The sequence below is a fragment of the Ovis canadensis genome, chromosome 19, assembly GCF_042477335.2.
Source record: "Ovis canadensis isolate MfBH-ARS-UI-01 breed Bighorn chromosome 19, ARS-UI_OviCan_v2, whole genome shotgun sequence".
Taxonomy (NCBI): Eukaryota; Metazoa; Chordata; class Mammalia; order Artiodactyla; family Bovidae; genus Ovis; species Ovis canadensis.
The window spans coordinates 64,916,917-64,936,104 of NC_091263.1; the positions used below are offsets into that span (position 1 = coordinate 64,916,917).

At 39.0% G+C, this 19,188-nt stretch overlaps 1 protein-coding gene and 1 non-coding gene across 11 annotated transcripts in view; both read right to left on the reverse strand.

The window, feature by feature from the left end:
- Window positions 1–19,188, reverse strand: part of RBM6 (RNA binding motif protein 6) — an 83,850-nt gene that overhangs the window by 18,447 nt on the left and 46,215 nt on the right. The gene's annotated exons all lie outside the window — the stretch shown is intronic.
- On the reverse strand, window positions 967–1,039 carry TRNAG-UCC (transfer RNA glycine (anticodon UCC)). Its single transcript has one exon. It is a non-coding gene; the product is annotated as a tRNA-Gly (tRNA).

Consider the following 19,188-nt stretch of genomic DNA (forward strand, 5'->3'; position numbering starts at 1 on the left):
GCCATGCCCTATCATATAGGAGGTTGGTCAAGATGGTATCCTTCCATCCAGAGGCAGTGTGTCATTTAAGTCATTTAAGAGTATGGACTCTCAGTCAAGTTCCCTAAATTTGTATCCTGCCTCTACTCCATGACCTTTAGCAAGGTCCTTAACTTCTCTGAGCTTCAGTTTCCTCTATTTGTAAAGTAGGAATAATAGTATGTATACCTTACAAGGTGGTTATCAAGATGAATTAATTCATTGCAAGTGCTTAGCATGGGATATAGTTAGGCGTAATAAGTGTATTTCTCACTGGCTTGTCAGGGGTTAATATTTCATACCCCATTTCAATCTATTGAAAGACTAAGCTTTCATAAGGGCAGAGTCACTGCCTGTCAGAACCTATATTTTTATTACAGCCTTTAGTGTTAGTTTTCAATTGCTGGACCGTATCTGATCAACCAGGCTAAATCTTGCTGGTCTTTTGTTATCAGTAGTCAGCCCACGACTTAGTACAGAAAAGGAACTTAATAAGCATTTATGGAATGAAAAAAAGACTTGAATGCATCCAACTATGCCTGGAAGACTGGAGTACTCAGCACACAGGAGCTCTGGAGAAAGGTTCTGCTGTCACAGTGCACCTCTATATACCCATCCATAAAATATGTGGGATGCTATCTGAACAGTGAACAGTGCCTTCAGAACAAGGCACTACTGTGAATAGCAGTCTGCAAACTCTGATTTCACCACTTGGAGGCATCAGTAGATTCAGGAATTCCTAAGGCAAGGAGCACATTCTACTTCTCAGATAACAAATATGGATGGATGTTCCAGGAGCCCCTGAGGACTTTCTGCCAAGGGCAGGGAACTCCCCCTGCTAGGAGTACTCATAGAGGATCAATTAGAGATCACCTTCAATTCATGTTAAAAAGGCCATGTATATATATTTTTTTTTTTCGGTGCACTGCAGAGCTTATAGGATTCTAGTTCCCTGGCCAGGGATTAAACCTGTGCCCACTGCAATGGAAGCACAGAGTTCTAACCACTGGACCACCAGGGAATTCCCCATGCACCATCTCTTATTTTTCAGGGTCTTCTATCTACAACTAAGATGGCCCTTTCTTTTCCACCTGCACATGGCTAGATATAAGGCTACCAGAGACCACTGCTAAGGAATACAAAAAACAGCCAATTGTTTGAATAAGGATAAACAGGCACAGAACAAAGTCATATGGTTGACTTATGATCTGATTCCCCAGTTGCTATCATACATCAGCTGCTCAGATATACCAAACACAGGCGTGACATATGCTGCACTCCCCCCATGCTTGTCAGGTCTTTTCTTCAGGTTTCACAGAGTCAAGATCCGCCAGCGTCTCCTAGGGAAACAACCTGTGGGGAGCTGGGTAGGGTGATTTCATCACTGTTCGGTTGTCCACATTTCATTGTCTAATACATACCATCTTCATTCACACACTAGAAATTTTATTAATCATCTGAATTAGTGGGTTGTCTATTAAGGCTCCTGAAGCAACCCCATGAAGACTGCAAGTATGACTAATCACATCTGGCTCCATCTGGTACCATCATATATTTGAAAGTAAAACCAAAGACACCCATGCCCTTTCTCAGTCGTTGGAGATTAGGCTTAAATTAGATTAAAACCTGCTTGAATCCTCCTAAACTGAAAGCCCTTACTTGACCAAGTCACACAGATGCGTTCCTAAGTGCATCTTAATGTGAAGCTGCAAGGACTGAGAGATAATCAACCTTCTGAGCAGCAAACCGAGCCCTTGCTGTCCGCCTCAGGGACCCTGGGGGCCATAATCCGCGCCTGAGGGCTGCTAAGCCCCACAAGCACGTTCCATCTCCCTTCTCCTCTGCTGCTTTTGGAGACCTGATAGCTCCGTTTTGTGACCTGTGAAAAGAACCTGGGTCAGAGAATTGAGACTCTACCTTAAGTTCTTGCAGGTTTATAATCAAGCCCAAGGATTCTTAAGGTACTAGGAGGTACAGGAGAGAATGGAAATGAAAGAACATTTCTGGCAGCGCTGCGGCTTTGTTAAAGATCTCCTACAAGCGCAGTCACAGTTCTACTCTGTACTGAGACTACGGCTGCTATGACACAACAGGTCATCCCATTCAAGAACGGAGAGACAGGCAGGATCAAAGGCAGGGGGAAAGCATGTGAGCCTTGTGAATATGACTTACACTGAAAAATCAGCAAGCCCTCTTTGTAGATTTGTGCTTCTTCCAAGCACAGGATGGGAAAATCAGGTTACTGGTGGTTGAAAACTGGTACTATCAGCGATAGTAATCTTTATTCACAAAGCAATTACAGTTTACAAAGGCATTCTTCACGAATGTCACCTTGATCGATCCTTGCAAATAGGGGATATATAAAATCTATTTCCCCATGGGAAAGTATGACTGAGATACAGAGTAGCCTGTTCAGGATTATAGAGCTAGTTAGCAATATACATGGGACCAAACAGCAGGTTTTCTTTTCACCATCTTGCTTTTCTTTGTTTTTAAACTTCCAGAGTGTCAGCTAACTCTTACCACTTGACACACCACCGAGGTGGCTTCTAATAAAAAACTGCATAAGCTAGTGTCTAAAGAAATTCACAGGCAATGGCACCACAGGAATTTTTAGAGAAACTGTCACAAAGATCCTGATAGTGTTGCCGGTCCTCCAAACTGGCCTGCTCAAGGTATTCTTGATGTGCTTAAAGCACCTATGATTACTTTAGGTGCTGTGTCTAAGACAAAGTTGGCTGCTAACTGGTACTCTACAAGGAATTTCAATAACAACAATCAAATGGACCTGCAGAAATAATAAATCAGGAGGAACAAAATGACAGGCTTAACACAGATGTACAGTCATCTCTTGATAACCATTGGAGACTGGTTCTGGGACCCCACGGATGCCACAATCCCAGGAGGCTGCAGTCTGGCACAGATGGTGTAGTAGAGCTGGCCCTCAGTGTCTACGGATGCAGACCTGTGCATGAGGAGGGCTGCTCGTATGTCACTCCCCGCAGCATAAAAGGGAAGGTTTTTGTAGAAATCTTTTGCAAAGCACCTAGACTCATTCTTTCTGGTACAAGGATATGTAACAGCTCCAGCATCTTGTAAAACTAAGTATTCTCAAAGGCCAAAACCAAAACGAGTCAGAAAGAGCAAAGGACAGGAAGGAAGGAGAGGCCAAGAATCCTGATGAAACTACACAGGATGCTCTGTGACAACCTTAGCTTGGTCCACTGACTCCAGAGTACCTTCTGCTTAGAATGGCCTTTCACCTGACAGGAGCCAACTCGCCCTCCGAGCAAGCACGAGGTGAGGTCCTGAAGGGAACTCTGCTAGAAACAGAATCAAACTTGAGGGTCCAAATAAGACTGAGGAGCAAGGAGACAATACCCTCTGGGCAGCGACTTATCTTGATATCTTTTCTTATCTAGATGAAAGCACAACAAACATTTTCTAAACTGCTCCTTAATAACACTATTTTACTACCTGACCAATTTACCTATCATTTCCTAAAAGGAAACAATTTGTATCACAATAAAACTAAAACCTTATTTGTGTTCTCTGAAGCCATACGGCTGGACTGTGCTTCGACCAGGCTCAGCCTCAGTGGAAGTAAGGTCTCAAGATGAACACTGCTCCAGGAACACAACACAGGTCCCAACACAGGCATTTGGTGCTGTGAATATAAACCGCCCACTCCACCACCACTCCCTGCCACTTTTCTGTGGATTTTCAAGCGAGATCCCAGTTCCTCCAGAGAATGCCTCTGTCATTGTCAAAGAAAATCAGTGATCTGCAGTTTTGGAGATGATGTCATACTTAGCTCCAGGAAGATTTAGGAAGAAATCAATTCGTCTACCAGGGAATACAAGAGACTCTCCCATTCTAAGTCATCTGAGGCAAAAACAAAGAGGCAAAGTATAAACAAACAAATAAATGAAAAATCAAATAAATTAAATGATCAAAACAGCCAAAAGTCTTTTCTTTCCTTGTTAGAAGATGAGGCTTGTTACTGCCAGGCAGATGGGGCACTCAGCAAATTCCTTCACCACAAAGAAACGATTTACAAGCTCCAGCTAACAGTACTGAGAATAATCAACAACTACGAACCACTAAGATGCAAATCGTTTTTGAAGCTTTCAGTTTGTTATCATTTTGCATGGTTTAGAACAACATTTCAGCCAATATTTATAAACACCTCAGTTAAGATTTTCCTCATTAATCAATTATTAATTTCCAAATAAAGATATGACCTAGATCTTTGTGGAAGAGGATATCAGGTTCGAACATAGCTTACTGATGCTCAGAATTCCTTTCAGAATTCAGGCTTCCATAACCTCCATTTTATTCTTTCCTATTCGGAGATAACTACTGTTCTAGTTCCCCTGGCTCTTTCCTTCTGGGAAAAGCAGACCTTAAATTCGACATATACTCAAGCTTCATTGTCTAGGTCTCTAAACAGAGTCACTGTAGGGGAAGAAAAGGAAGTTTCTAAAATAGCTGTGGGAAACATCAAGCTTCTTATTTTGTTTGCTGAATAACATTCAAACCATTTCTCTCATTTCTTTTTCTTTCAGAGCTGACAACTGGAGGTAGCAGGAACAGCCAAGAGAGTAAGTAGATGAAGCCCACAAGTCCTAAGACATTGCACAGGCCACACAGCTGAGCCCACCACAAAAGCCGTACAATGTTCCCCAGGCATCCCCCAAAGAATCAGCAGCAGCTATTCTTCCGGCCTCACCAATGAAAAGAGATCGTTTCTCCTGGCTCTTTATCTCCTACCTCCCACCCAAGGACCTCAGCTCTCTTGAAAGCAGTCTCTATTAGCCTCTGTGGCTTCAATGTCCTAGGCTCAGATATTTCAGAGAACCCAGCTGACACACTTTCCGCAGAAACAGGACCCCGAGAAGATGAATAAAATACAAAGCTGCCAGATTTCTGAACACACACTGTTCAACTACAGCAAAGCAACCACCCACCATTCTTTATTTCTTAGTCAAAAAGCCACAGACCCTGTGCCACACTGACAGAAGCAACAAGACCAACAATGCAAGCGTCAAGTCAGAAGGTTTGCTGGGACAGGATCCTTCACTCTTTTAGATCTACTCCTTCTCACACACAAATAACATAGAATTATCAAACCTCAGCCCCTAATAATAAGGGATGGCTTGTCACATGAAGACATGCCCATGTAAAATTGGTCCATACTGAGGAAGCAACATCTGCTGAGCTGTAATATCATGGCTGCTACCACAGCAGATATGTCTAGAGGATAAGGGAATGATCTCTGCATAGGGCAGAAATCCAGGAGCTTGGGAGGAGACAAAGCCAGGAAGTCTCTAACACTATCCCAGCTAGAGGTACTATCAAGTGTTACAAAGGCACAGCCTCCGGCCATCAAGAAACCCTCCTGCTCAAACCTGTATGCTCTAGAAATCTAACACACACTTAACCTTTGGATGCTTTGAAATATTCTCAAGACCTAAGGATACACCATCTAGTATATTAAAAGGTATCCCTTTTATTTGTTTGATGATCACCAGAATAACCAAGGGAAGTGATCTTATAAATAAAAATTTCTGTTTTCAAGAAAAACGGGGCGGGGGGGGGAGGGACATATTAAAAAGGGGAGAAGTTTGAGCAGTGTCAGGACGCATCCTGAAGTTTCCAGCACACAGAATAGCAGGCATGTCTAGATTTTTTTAGGATAGTTCCAACTTTGTGTTTTGTCCTGTCAAAAGGCAATGCACACCAGTTTGAAGTTTAGAAGGTAGTCAACATTACAACACAGCTGGCTCCTCTCCCAAATATTTCAGTTCAGTATACTGAGATCATTTCTTCTTGTGGGAAGATTTCTAGAGTTTTACAGATTAAAAACACCTTTAACCTTTTCCCTATTGCCTCCTCATCCCAAAAAATCCGTAGCCAGAACAGGCTATGTTTTCATTATTCAAGAGCAGCTATTTCCTCACAGCAGATGAAATATGGGGGGTTCAGTAGTGAACAAAATCTAGCAATGCTCTCAAGATTATTTTTTATGATTATTTTTCAAAGCACAAGAACAACAAACAAGTATCGTTTTAAACAAATAAGGAGCCTATATCTTGACCTGAAATTCTTATCAGGAGAAACACACACTGGAAAGTATTTTTTATTATTGCCAGAAGAGAAGAGAGACAAACGGAGTGAGAAAGTTTATGCTAAGAGGTCAACTGTGTGACACAGCTGACCACATATAAAACGCACTGTGAGCAGCACATGCAGTGGACAAAGCTGGATATTACCCAGAGAGGAGAGAATGATAACCCACACTTACGTGAGAGAGCCAGCAGTTAAGTAAGATCAAGACATATATAGATATTGATAACATGAGCCTGGCAGAAACGCTAGTGCCTTCAGGGAGGGAGCATTCTATTTCTGCCCTCTATAAATCGTACAGTTTACAAACAATAAGTCATGGAACAACTCATACAGAAAGGCTTTACCCAAAGCTGCCTAGTTAAAATATGGTCTTTATCATGCTCTAACTTCTCTAGCTTCTGCATTCAAATATTAGACACTAATATCAACAGTCTATGCCACAGTGTCTATTTAGCTACTATGTCTCTATTTAGTGTTTATTTAGCTAATATTTAGTGTCTATTTAGCTACTATTTAGATACTAATATCAACACTAATATCAACACTGTCTATTCCAGTGTCCATTTAGCTACTAGTCCTCAGTCTATGTGACATTTTAAAAAATACAAAAACAGAAGTGTACATTTTAATATTTTATTTATATATTTTATTATTGTTTAGTATTTTTATTAGTAGGATAATTTTATTATTGGGATAATTATTTTATTAGTAGTATTTTATTATTCATAATTTTTTAATTATTAGGATAAAGTTTGAAAAAATAGGTTTCATACATGACCTAAAAGAATTTGGAATCTGGTTCTTAGCCTGGAAAATTACGACAATCAGAGTAGCCTCCCAATGACTATTTGCTTCCTTTTTCTTGGAAGGAAATCCTTGATTTTTAACTGGGTACACGGCTGCCTGGAATAAAAATTTTCCCAACCTCCCTGCAGTTAAGTGAAGCTGTAACTAAATTCGAATAAACTGGACATAAGCAGAAATAGTACATGCAGAGTTCAGGAAGCATTCATTCTTAAAGGAATGTCCATTTTCATCCTTTCGTCTTTACCACTGGTCGGCAAGTCAAGTGATGGCCAACACCCAAGGTGCCACCTTGGACAATCAGGTCGCAGCCACACGTTGAGGCTGATAGGGTTACAATGAAAAGAGCCCGAATCCCTGATGATCATACCACCCTAAGAACACCTGGATGGCTTAGATTTCATTTACGTTAAGGAGAAATAAATCATCTCAATTTAAGCCATAGTTAATTCTAGTTTTGTGAGTTTTTTGGTGAGTTTTGTCACTTACCAAATCTAATCCTAACTGATCTAGATGCTTTTGGAGATTATCGGTGATAGGCAGAGGGAGGTATTATTCTACTCCAAAGACTAAGACTTTAAAAAAAGGTGAAAACTAGTTAAATAGTGGAACAAAAGATACAAAAAGTAACAATGAAAAAACTGCATGTTTATATTCTGCCAGGCACCAGTACTGAATCTCCATCAGTAACCTAAAGATCCTGCCGTCAACTTCACACTCAACAAGCATTTTCACCTCTCTCTTCCCAATGCCTTCCTTTTACAGATGTTTACTTTCTGTTCAAGGTACTACTGTTTTTCTAACCTCTGAGAGGCCTCTAAATCTGCTCTCTCTTGTCCCTCTGTCCAATATCCAGTGTTACCAAACCTTAAAGAGTCTTCTTTCAAGCCTGACATTTTCATTACATACCTGCTCCCATCCCCTAGTGGAAGCCATCATCTCCTCACATCTCAATTTCTGCTCCAGATTCTAACAGACCTTTTACTCAGTTTCTCCCCTCTAGTCAAGTCTATATTCTATTACAAGAGTTTCCCAATAGTGTCATTCCTGTGGTTCCCTTGTGGCTTTAAAGACTAAATGTAAGGCCCTTAACAACCTACTTTGCACTTTCCAAGCTCTTCCTTTCACTATTTCCTGGAGTACGACAAACAAGATGTGGTGACCTCTTTTAGAACACCAATACTATATTACTATCTGCTACCAAACATAATAGGGTAGAAACCTAACAGAAGTACCAGAATCTGGCAGGTCAAGAGGCTACTCAAGTTGGGAGGATAAGAGCTCTCTAACTGTGCAGAAACTATAAAGATCACTAAAGGCTTATGAAGAAGGAATAGTCAGAAACCCCACTTTCAGTGTGTATTACCATACAGAAACAAATATTTAGCACATTATGTGCTGCCAGTTCAGTTGTCATTAAGTTGTGTCCAACTGTGACCCCATGGACTGCAGCATGCCAGGCTTCCCTGACCATCACCAACTTCTGGAGCCTGCTCAAATTTCATATCCATCAAGTCGGTGGTATCATCCAATCATCTCATCCTCTGTTGTCCCCTTCTCCTCCTGCCTTCAACCTTTCCCACCATCAGGGTCTTTTCCAATGAGTCAGTTCTTTGCATGACACAGCCAAAGTACTGGAGCTTCAGCTTCAGCATCAGTCCTTCCAATGAACATTCAGGACTGATTTCCTTTAGGAGTGACTGGTGTGATCTCCTTGCGGTCCAAGGGACTTTCAAGAGTCTTCTCCAACAAGTTCAAAAGCATCAATTTTTCAGTGCTCAGCCTTCTTTATGGTCCAACTCTCACATCCATATATTGGAAAAACCAAAGCTTTGACTAGACGGACCTTTGTTGCCAAAGTCATGTCTCTCCTTTTTAATATGCTGTCTAGGTTGGTCATGGCTTTCCTTCCAAGGAGCAAGCGTCTTTTAATTTCATGGCTGCAGTCACCCTCTGTAGTGATTTTGGAGCCCAAGAAAATAAAGTCTGTCACTGTTTCCATTGTTTCCCCATCTATTTGCCACAAAGTGATGGGACTGGATGCCACAATCTTAGTTTTCTGAATGCTGGGTTTTAAGCCAGCTTTTTCACTCTCCTCTTTCACTTTCATCAAGAGGCTCTTTAGTTCCTCTGTTTTCTGCCAATAAGCGTGGTGTCATCTGCAAATCTGAGGTTACTGATATTTCTCCCAACAATCTTGATTCCGAGCTCAGTACTGTCTTGAAATTACCTAAGCACATACCTGACAACACAGAGTCCCATTCATCCCAAGTACTCAAGAGACACAAGAGGCACTTTCCTAGGCAAGGCACCCAAACTCATGTTCTCTGACTTAAAGAAGTCCAGCTAAGCTTAGAAACATGATAGGAATAAACTCAAATGTTTCTATGAGCTGTCTTTCTTCCAGTTCATAGTGAATTCATGCATTGGTCTGGATTCACAGTGCACAAGAATCAAGTTAAAGAAGAAGAAAGAAAAACAACTTTACTCTATATCGTTAAACTAAGATACCTCAGGAATTATTAAAGAAAAAAAAAGTTGACTCTGAGCAGGAGAACCTGTGAGGAATGAAAAGAAGAAAACTGACTGTTCAACTGCAATTTCTGGTTACGCTCAAAACCAAGTAACAAAGGCTGATCCATGCCCAAGGCAGCAAGTGCTTCAAAAACAAAACAATCCACAGTCCAAGGGAAAATTCAAAAATGGCAGTGTGGATGCCCAAGGCATCTAAGAACTGAAACTTGGCCATTGGAACTGTGAGTATTCCGTGTTTTCAATACCACACCACTCCAAAATGGAGCCTAATCCATTAGGAGAAAGCTCTTGAAAAACAACAACAACAACAAAAAGTTATAGCATTTCCACTCCTAGACATATACCCAAGAGAACTGAAATTTGTTTATACAAAAATCTGTACACAAATGTTCATTTATGACACAAATGAACTTATCTATGAAACAAAAACAGACTCACACACATAGAGAACAGACTTGTGGTTGCAGGAGTGGGGGGAGGAAGGATTTAGAGTATGAGATTAGCAGATGCAAATTACTTCATATTGAACGGATAAACAACAAGGTCCTACTGAACAGCACAGGAACTCTATTCAATACACCATAACGGCAAATAATATGAAAAAATGTGTATATAACAGAATCACTTTGCTATACAATAGAAACTGACACAACACTGCAAATCAACTATATGTCCATTACACAAATTTTCTGAATCTGTGAATAATGTTATTGTGGGGAAGTTTATCCTAAGCCAGGAGTACTTTTTGTCATGAAACCACAATAATCAATTCTTTCATTGGTCCTGTACGTGAATTCGAATACTTGTTTTAATAAAAATGCTATTTGATATTTTATTTTTGAGATTATAATCCTACAATAATCACTGAAACTGTGTTAAATTTCTCTGCTTTCTTTAAAAAAAGAGTGGGGGGGATTCTCTTTTCTGAGAGATAATTCTGGGGAAACACCAGGTCATATTCAGGTAGTATACTTGTTTTCAGCATTTCAAAAATTCTAATAGATATCCCATATATATCTACCTTAAGACTGTGTGTTAGTCACTCAGTCATGTCTGACTCTTTGCGACCCCATGGACAGTAGCCTACCAGGCCCTCAGTCCATAGGATTTTCTAGGCAAGCATACTGGAGTGGGTTGCCATTTCCTTCTCCTTATTCACCTTAAGACTAGACAGGGTGAATAAGGTATCCTGTTGCTTTTCCACTTCTAGCTGTCTATGTATGTATCAGGAACCAACAATTTACAAAAGAAAAAAGTAGTAATCAAATATAAAAACATTCTATTTCACTAATAACCTAAGACAAAATTAAATCATTCCCTTCTTTGCTACACTGGTTAACATATTTAAAAAATTATGAAATATTCCAAACACATAGAAAAGTAGATAATAACAAATATTCATGCACCACTACTCAATACAAATATTTTGTGATTAACAGTTTGCACCCACTGGGACATGGGAAAGACAGGTACTCTCAAATACTGTTGGTAAATAAATAAATAAATAAATAAATTGGGAAATTTCTGGGTGGCAATTTGACTACATTTATTAAGTCATAAAATATGCTTACCTCTTAATCTGGCAAGTCTACTTGGGGGAATTAACTTAAAGAAGTAATTAAGGATGTGTGACTATTTAGCCACAAGAACATGCATCACAGCATTCCTTAATAAAATAAAAAAGCAATCTCAAACTATCAAATGAAGAACTACGGTTAAATCATGGTAACCTATACTATGGAGCATTATAAAGTCATTAAACTGATGTGAGGAAAACGTATTTAATGGCAAGGAAGTAGGTCCACGATACGTGAAGTGAAAACGTTATAAAATCAAGTGCTCAAGATTATCCTACAGAAGGAATGACGACCCACTCCAGTATTCTTGCCTGGGAAGTCCCACGGACAGAGGAGCCTGGAGGACCACAGTCTATGGGGTTGCAACTTAGCAACTAAACAAGATAATCCTACTTTGTAAATACAAAGGTTATAGACGACATGTGCACAGGAAAATTTGGAAGGGCACACATCAAAATAACAGTAATAATCTATTCAATGATACAGACTATTTTATCCAAAAACAGAAAAATAACACATTCTTCTGAAGCTCAGATGGAATATTCACCAATATAGACAGCATTCTGAGCAAAAAAAAAAAAACAAAAAAACACAGTAACACTTTTAAAACAGAAATCATACAATGTATGTTCTAAGATCACAACAGAATAAAACTAGAAATCAATAACAGAAAGACAGCTGTAAAATCTCCAAATATTTGGGGATTAAATAACACATTTCTAAATAACAAATAGGTCAAAGAATAAAAATCTCTCAAGAGAACTTTTTTAAATTTGAAACTAAATGAAGCTGAAACATAACTTTTTGAAATTTGTGGGATGCAGAGAAAAGAAAGCAGAAGGAAACTTATAGTACTGAATGCACATAATAGGAAAAAATGAAGATCTAAAACTTAATAATTTCAACTTCCACCTTCGAAAACTATCAAAAGAACAAGTTAAATCCAAACGAAGCAAAGGAGATAAAAATCAGTGTGGAAATCAACAATACTAAAAACAGAAAATTCATAGAGAAGTATCAATGAAACCAACAGCTGGGATTTTTAAAATATCACTAAAATGGAAAAATACCTAACCAGACTAAAAATACCTAACCAGACTAAACTATTAACATCAAAAATGAAATACAGGCCATCAGTATTGATTTTATGGACATTAAAAGGATAACAAAGAAATATTATGAACAATTCCATGACCATAATTTGATAACCTTGATGAAAAAGGACCAATTCTTAGAAAAACACAATTTGCCAAAACTCACACAAGGTGAAAAAGACAATCTAGATAGGCCTATATCTATTAAAGAAATTATAATCTTTAATAATCTTCCCAAACTGAATGCACCAGGCTCTGATGAGTTCACTAATGAAGCCTACCAAACATTTAAAGTAATTATACTAATTTTCTATAGTCTCTTCCAGAACAGAGAAGTAGAGCAAATACCTCCTAATTCATTCTATGCAGCAGTGCGTGCTGTGCTAAGTCCCTTCAGTCATGTCCAACTCTTTGTGGCCCTATGGACTGATCCTGCCAAGCTCCTCTGATCAGGGGATTCTCCAGGCAAGAATACTGAAGTAGGTTGCCATGCTCTCCCTCTCCTCCAGGGGATCTTCCCAACCCAGGGATCGAACCCACATCTCCTGCAGCTCCTACACTGCAGGAAGATTCTTAACCGCTGAGCCACCATGGAAGCCCTCTGTGCAGCAGATATCACCCTACTATTAAAACCAGACAAAGATATTACGTGGAAAGAACCAGTATAGCCCATGAATGTAGATGTAAAAACTGTCAACAAAATACAAGCAAATCAAATTCAATAATGTATCAAAAGAATTATATGTTGTAACCAACTGGTTACAAGTATGCAATGCAAGATTGGTTCAACTGAAAAATCAATTAACATAATCCATCATAACAGGCTTAAAAAAAATAGTCATATCAGCAGATGCAGAAAAAGCATTTACAAAATTTAACAGTCATTCATGATAAAAACTCTCAGCAGAATTAGATGGGACCCTTCTCTACTTGCTAAAGAACAACAGGGGTGGAGTGAGGGTGGGGGAGAACCTTAGAGCTGGCAAATAAACTTATGGAAAGAAATGAGTTACCAGTACACAGGGCTTTCCAGATGGCTCAGTGGTAAAGAAGCCGCCTGCCAATGCAGGAGATGCCAGAGATGCAGGTTTGATCCCCTGGAAGAGGAAATGGCAACCCATTCCAATATTCTTTCCTGGAAAATCCCATGGACAGAGGAGCCTGGCGGGCTATAATCTGTAGTGTTTCAAAGAGTTGGACATGACTGAGCGCGTGCGCGCACACACACACAGAGCCACATAGCTATTATAATGGTCAAAATCCTGAATACTGACACCACCAAATGCTGGAGAGGATAGAATTCTCATTCATTGCTAATGGGAATGCAAATGCTATAGCCATTCTAGAAGACAGTTTGGCAGTTTCTTACAAAACTAAAAATACTCTTACCATGAGATCCAGGAATTATGCTCCTTAGTATTACCCAAATGAGTTGAAAACTTATGCCATATAAAAACCTACCTACACATGGATGTATTTTATAGCAGCTTTATTCATAACTGTCAAAACTTAGAAGCAATTAAGTTGTCCTTCAATGGGTGAATGAATAAACAAGCTGTGGTACATTCAGCCAATAAAGTATTATTCAGAGCTTTAAAAAAAAAGAGCTATCAACCCACAAAAAGACATGGAGGGATCTTCAATCCATATTACTATGTGAAAGAAGCCAATGTGCAAAAAGCTACATACTATATGATCCCAACGACACAACATTCTGGGAAAAACTTTGGAGACCAAAAAAGGGATTTGTAATCTAGCAATCATTAAGGAAAGGATGAACAGGTAGAGCACAGCAGGTTTTTAAGCCAATGAAACAACTCTGCATGATACTATAATTACTGATACATGTTGTTATACATTGATCCAACCTCACAAATGTACAGCACCAAGAGTGAACCCTCATGTAAACTATGGACTCTGAGTTGATAATGATGTATCAGTGTTGTTTCACTGATTGCAGTAAATGTACCGCGGTGGGTGGTGAGAAAGGCTGTGGGTGCAGTGGTGGAGGTCAGGTGCTCAATTTTTTGTGTGAACCTAAAACCGCCTTAAAAACAAAGTCTATTCAAAAGGAAAAAAGGAAAAATCCACTAATGTATCTTAAAAAAAAAAAAACAATTAAGAGATTACTGGAGAAGTTAATGCTCTTCATTTAACTTGCGTTTTCTACTTCTTGTACAGTGAAATGAATAACCACTACACAGAAGAGTGGGTGAGGTGGTGGAGAACTAACCTAACTTGAGAAAACAGTATTTTGATATACACTCTCAGGCTAAAGACAAAAAAAAAAAAAAAAAAAACAAACACTACTCAAATATTGTATTCCACTTTTTACAGGGGTATGAATTAAAAATTCTGAAACTAATTTATGTATACTCTAGGACTGAGCAAATAAGTCAATATATTGTGGATGAGACCCAGGATTTTTACTTTAGCAAAAGGAATTACAAATAAGAACGAGGTAAAGTTAGAACGAACTCTGTAATACCAGATTGGAATTGGGAAAGATAACATGATGAAATCATGTTTTTTTAAAAAAATATATACACAGATAGATACAAAAATGCATATATGTGTATACGCCATATTTTTTAGTTCTGTTCAGTAAATAAAATAAAGGATATAGAATGGTTCATCCTTAGAGCAGAATTCTAAAAAATGTGTAAGAAATGGTAGAAATAGAAAATTACCCTTAGACAAAATCCACAGTAGCAACTTTACATGCATGCGCTATTAATGGATGCTAAAATTAAGTGAAAAAGGCATGCTAAGAAATAGGATTATTTATATAATCTCAAAGTATACCCTCACAAAAGTTACTAATTATAACTAATAAGTTAATTATACCTCAAATAGTAACTTTACAGTGGTGAAAGCTGCAAACACCACCTTACTGGTGTTAGTATCTCTAGTAATAGAACAAAATCACGTGCTATCTGATGACATATAGGAAAAGACACACATCACTCCTGGGGTATTTTGCTGAAAATGCATAACCTGACTTTAATCACAAGAAAACAGACAAATGCAAACTGAGAAAAGTCCTACAAAATAACTGCCAGTACTTTTCTGAAGTGTCAAGGCCATGAGAGCAAAGGAAGACTAAGGAGCTGCCACAGAGAATAAAAGGAGACGTGTGAAGTTGCTCAGTTGTGTCGGAGTCTTTGCAACCCTTTAGACTGTAGCCTGCCAGGGTCCTCGGTCCATGGGATTTTTCAGGCAAGAATACTGGAGTAGGTAGCCATTTCCTCCTCCAGGGGATCTTCCTGTCTCAGGGTTCGAACCCATGTCTCCTGTGTCTCCTGCACTGCAGGATTCTTTATCGCTGAGCCATCAGGGAAGCCCCATAAAAGGACATACCACAACTCAATACAACATGTGATCCTGGATTGCATCTCAAGGCAGAAAAATGATATTAGGGGATGACTGGCAAAATCTGAAAAGCTCTTTATATTTGATAATATTATATCTATGCTAACAATGATTTTGACGACTACACTATGAAATGCTGGAGTGAAGAGTACTGGTCTTCTACTATTTTTGTACCCCCTTTAAAGTCTGCGATTATTCCAAAATGAGAAGTCTTGAAAATAAAACATGCTTAAACAGCCTCCTACTACTAGACTAAATGGAGACATGTCCATTTCATTCATCAATAGGCGTACACCACCTAGTCCAGGGTCTTAGGCATAGAAGTGCTCAGTATTCACCACCCTAACCAAAGCTAAAATGAGTTGCTTCTGATATATCCAGTGTGACTCCAGACAGACCAACAGTTTTCATAGCATGGTATGTCCCATTTACAATAAAATGGTATTAAAATAAAATATATACAATATATGAATCTTTTACTTTGAAACTATAACTACTTCGACATGCTGACTCCAGGTAGAAGGCTCCATGAAACCTTTCAAAATAAAGTCAAATGAAAAGTTGATCCAAAGACTTCCAATATTTAATACACTATAACCAAGAGCTATGAAAATCAGCTCTCACATTTTAAATTATCCCTGGAAAAATGACAGTGAAATACAATCTGTTTAAGGAATTCTCAACTTTCTGGCTTTTTGAGTAGTAACTGCTGCTTTTTGGTCTAATGCTAACTAGCATACAGTCCCTCTTTGTGTATCAGGCATCCAAATGCCAGCTCTCCTACCATATAACACTGCAATCCCACTTCTGGGCATATATCTGGAGGAAAACATAATCTGAAAGGATATATGCACCCCAATGTTCATTGTAGCTCTGTTTACAATAGCCAATACACAGAAGCAACCTACATGTCCACTGACAGAGGAATGAATAAAGATGTGGTACATACACACAATGGAATATTACTCAGCCATTAAAAGAATAAAATAATGCCATTTGCAGCAACATGGATGGACCACGAGAGTCTCCTACCAAGTGAAGTAAGTTAGAGAAGGGAAGTACACATGACATCCCTTATGTGTGGAATCTAAAAAGAAATGATACAAATGAACTTGCTTACAAAACAGAAAGAGACTCACAGACTTAGAAAAATTAGCTTATGGCTCCCTGAAGGGAAGGGATAGTTAGGGAGTTGGGGAAGGTCATGTACACATTGCTATATTCAAAATGGATAACCAATAAAGACCTATGGTATAGCACATGAACTTGGTTCAATGTTATGTGCCAGTTTGGATGGGATGGGAGTCTGGGGGAGAATGGATACATGTATATGTATGGCTGGGTCCCTTCGCTGTTCACCTCAAACTACCACAACACTGTTAATCAGCTGTACCCCAAAACAAAATAAAAAGCTTAAAGTTTGAAAAAAAAACGCCAGCTCTCTCATGAGGGAAAACATTTGTTCTTTTTGTTTTGTTTTTCAAGACCTTCAAAAACCTTACAGTGTGCAGGAGTGCAAGTTTGAATCTGGCCCTGTTTCCCATCCTCCAAATCTAAAGCCCAAGCTCAGTCCTGCCCAGCAGGGAACCCTCTTGGAAGCACAGACAACATATCTTAAGCCCTTATCACCTTACAAAGCAATACTCAACCCACCAAAACTTTACATATTACTCTCCCCAACCAAAGACTACCTCTAACCACCAAGTAAGGGAGTGTGACAGGAAGGTTAAGTTCAGTGATGCCTCTTCAAGAGAAAAGTGTAAATCACTCAGTTGGGACTCTGAAAGCCTATAGACTGCAGCCTGCCAGGCTCTTCTGTCCATGGAATTCTCCAGGTAAGAACAGCGGAGTGGGTTGCCATGCCCTTCTCCAGGGGATCTTCCCGACCCAGGGACTGAACCTGGGTCTCTGGCATTGTGGACAGATTCTTTACCATCTGAGCCACCAGGGAAACATTAAAAAACCTATGCATTCAAATGTGGTAAAATGTTAACATTTTGGGAATCTGGGTACAAAGCACACAGGAATTTTTTATATTATTTTTGCAACTTATCTTTAAGTCTGAAATAATTTTATTTCTAATTTAAATGTATCCCTGAATAGGAATCTTAATGATTATGGTTGCATGACTTGATAAATTTACTAAAAATCACTGAATTATACATTTTAAATGGATGAATTTTATCATACTTAAATTATGAAAATAATGTTTTTTCCTTGAAAGAAAAAAAAGGACCTCTGTATTCCTCTGGTACTAGAGGTCAAAGATGACAGCCACAGTGTCAATATTGCCAAAAGGAAGCCTCTGAGAAAGATATATGGATATATACAGGGAGGGCATAGCCTCACCAGTGATTTGGCTTCTCTACCCCCACCTCAATTTTGAGCTTTGGTTAACAATTCCAGGAAACCAAGAAAGATCCACATTGGTACCTACAAAGCATCTAGTTAAAGGATTATCACCTTAAAAAAGTTTTTTTTTCCAAAAGGCCTTTTGGGGTTTTTTTTGCATGGCTTGTGGGATCTTAGTTCCTGGACCAGGGAACGAACCTGCATCCTCGGCAGTGAAAATGCCAAGTCCTAACCACTGGACCACTAAGGAATTCCCTTTCCCTTTATTTCTGTGTGGATACTAAAAAAGAATGCCCACTTGACTATATTGAGTGCACAAGCCTAACAGCCACTTCAAATGTCCGCTTCAAATGTGGCTTGTTACCAATTCCATCCATCACCTTTCAGACTTTAAGCTTAAATGTTCTTCTGTGGTATGTAGATAGCAATAACAAAGAAATTCTTCATACATTTTAAGATCAAAGTTTTAAATCTCTAGCTTTCAGACAAACTGACAGACTACCTTTTTTGAGTGGGGGATAAGTGAATCTGTATTTTATTTTAGACCTGGATTCGTTCCTATCAGGCTGGGAGCCTGAACTAATTTCCAAGCAAAGTTTAAAGACTTTTTCTGAAAACTTCATATACCATAAAATTCACTTTTTCATAGTACCTTGTACAATTCAACGAGTTTTAGTATATTCACAAGGTTGGTCAACCATCATCACCATCTAATACTAGAACCTTTTTACCACCTCAAAAAGAGACCCTATTACCCATTAGCAGTCACTTACTCTTCCCTCTTGCTTTCCCCCTCTTTAAGTGCCTGGTAACCAATTATCACTATGCCAAAGCCTTTGACTCTGTGGATCACTATAAACTGTGGAAAATTCTGAAAGAGATGGGAATACCAGACCACCTGACCTGCCTCTTGAGAAACCTGCATGCAGGTTAGAAGTTCTAAAGTCAGAACTGGACATGGAACAACAGACTGGTTCCAAATAGGAAAAGGAGTACGTCAAGGCTATATACTGTCACCCTGCTTATTTAACTTATATGAAGAGTACATCATGAGAAACATTGGGCTGGATGAAACACAAGCTGGAATCACGATTGCCGGGAGAAATATCAATAACCTCAGATATGCAGATGACACCACCCTTATGACAGAAAGTGAAGAGGAAGTAAAAAGCCTCTTGATGAAAGTGAAAGAGGAGAGTGAAAAAGTTGGCTTAAAGCTCAACATTCAGAAAACGAAGATCATGGCATCTGGTCCCATCACTTCATGGGAAATAGATGGGGAAACAGTGTCAGACTTTATTTGG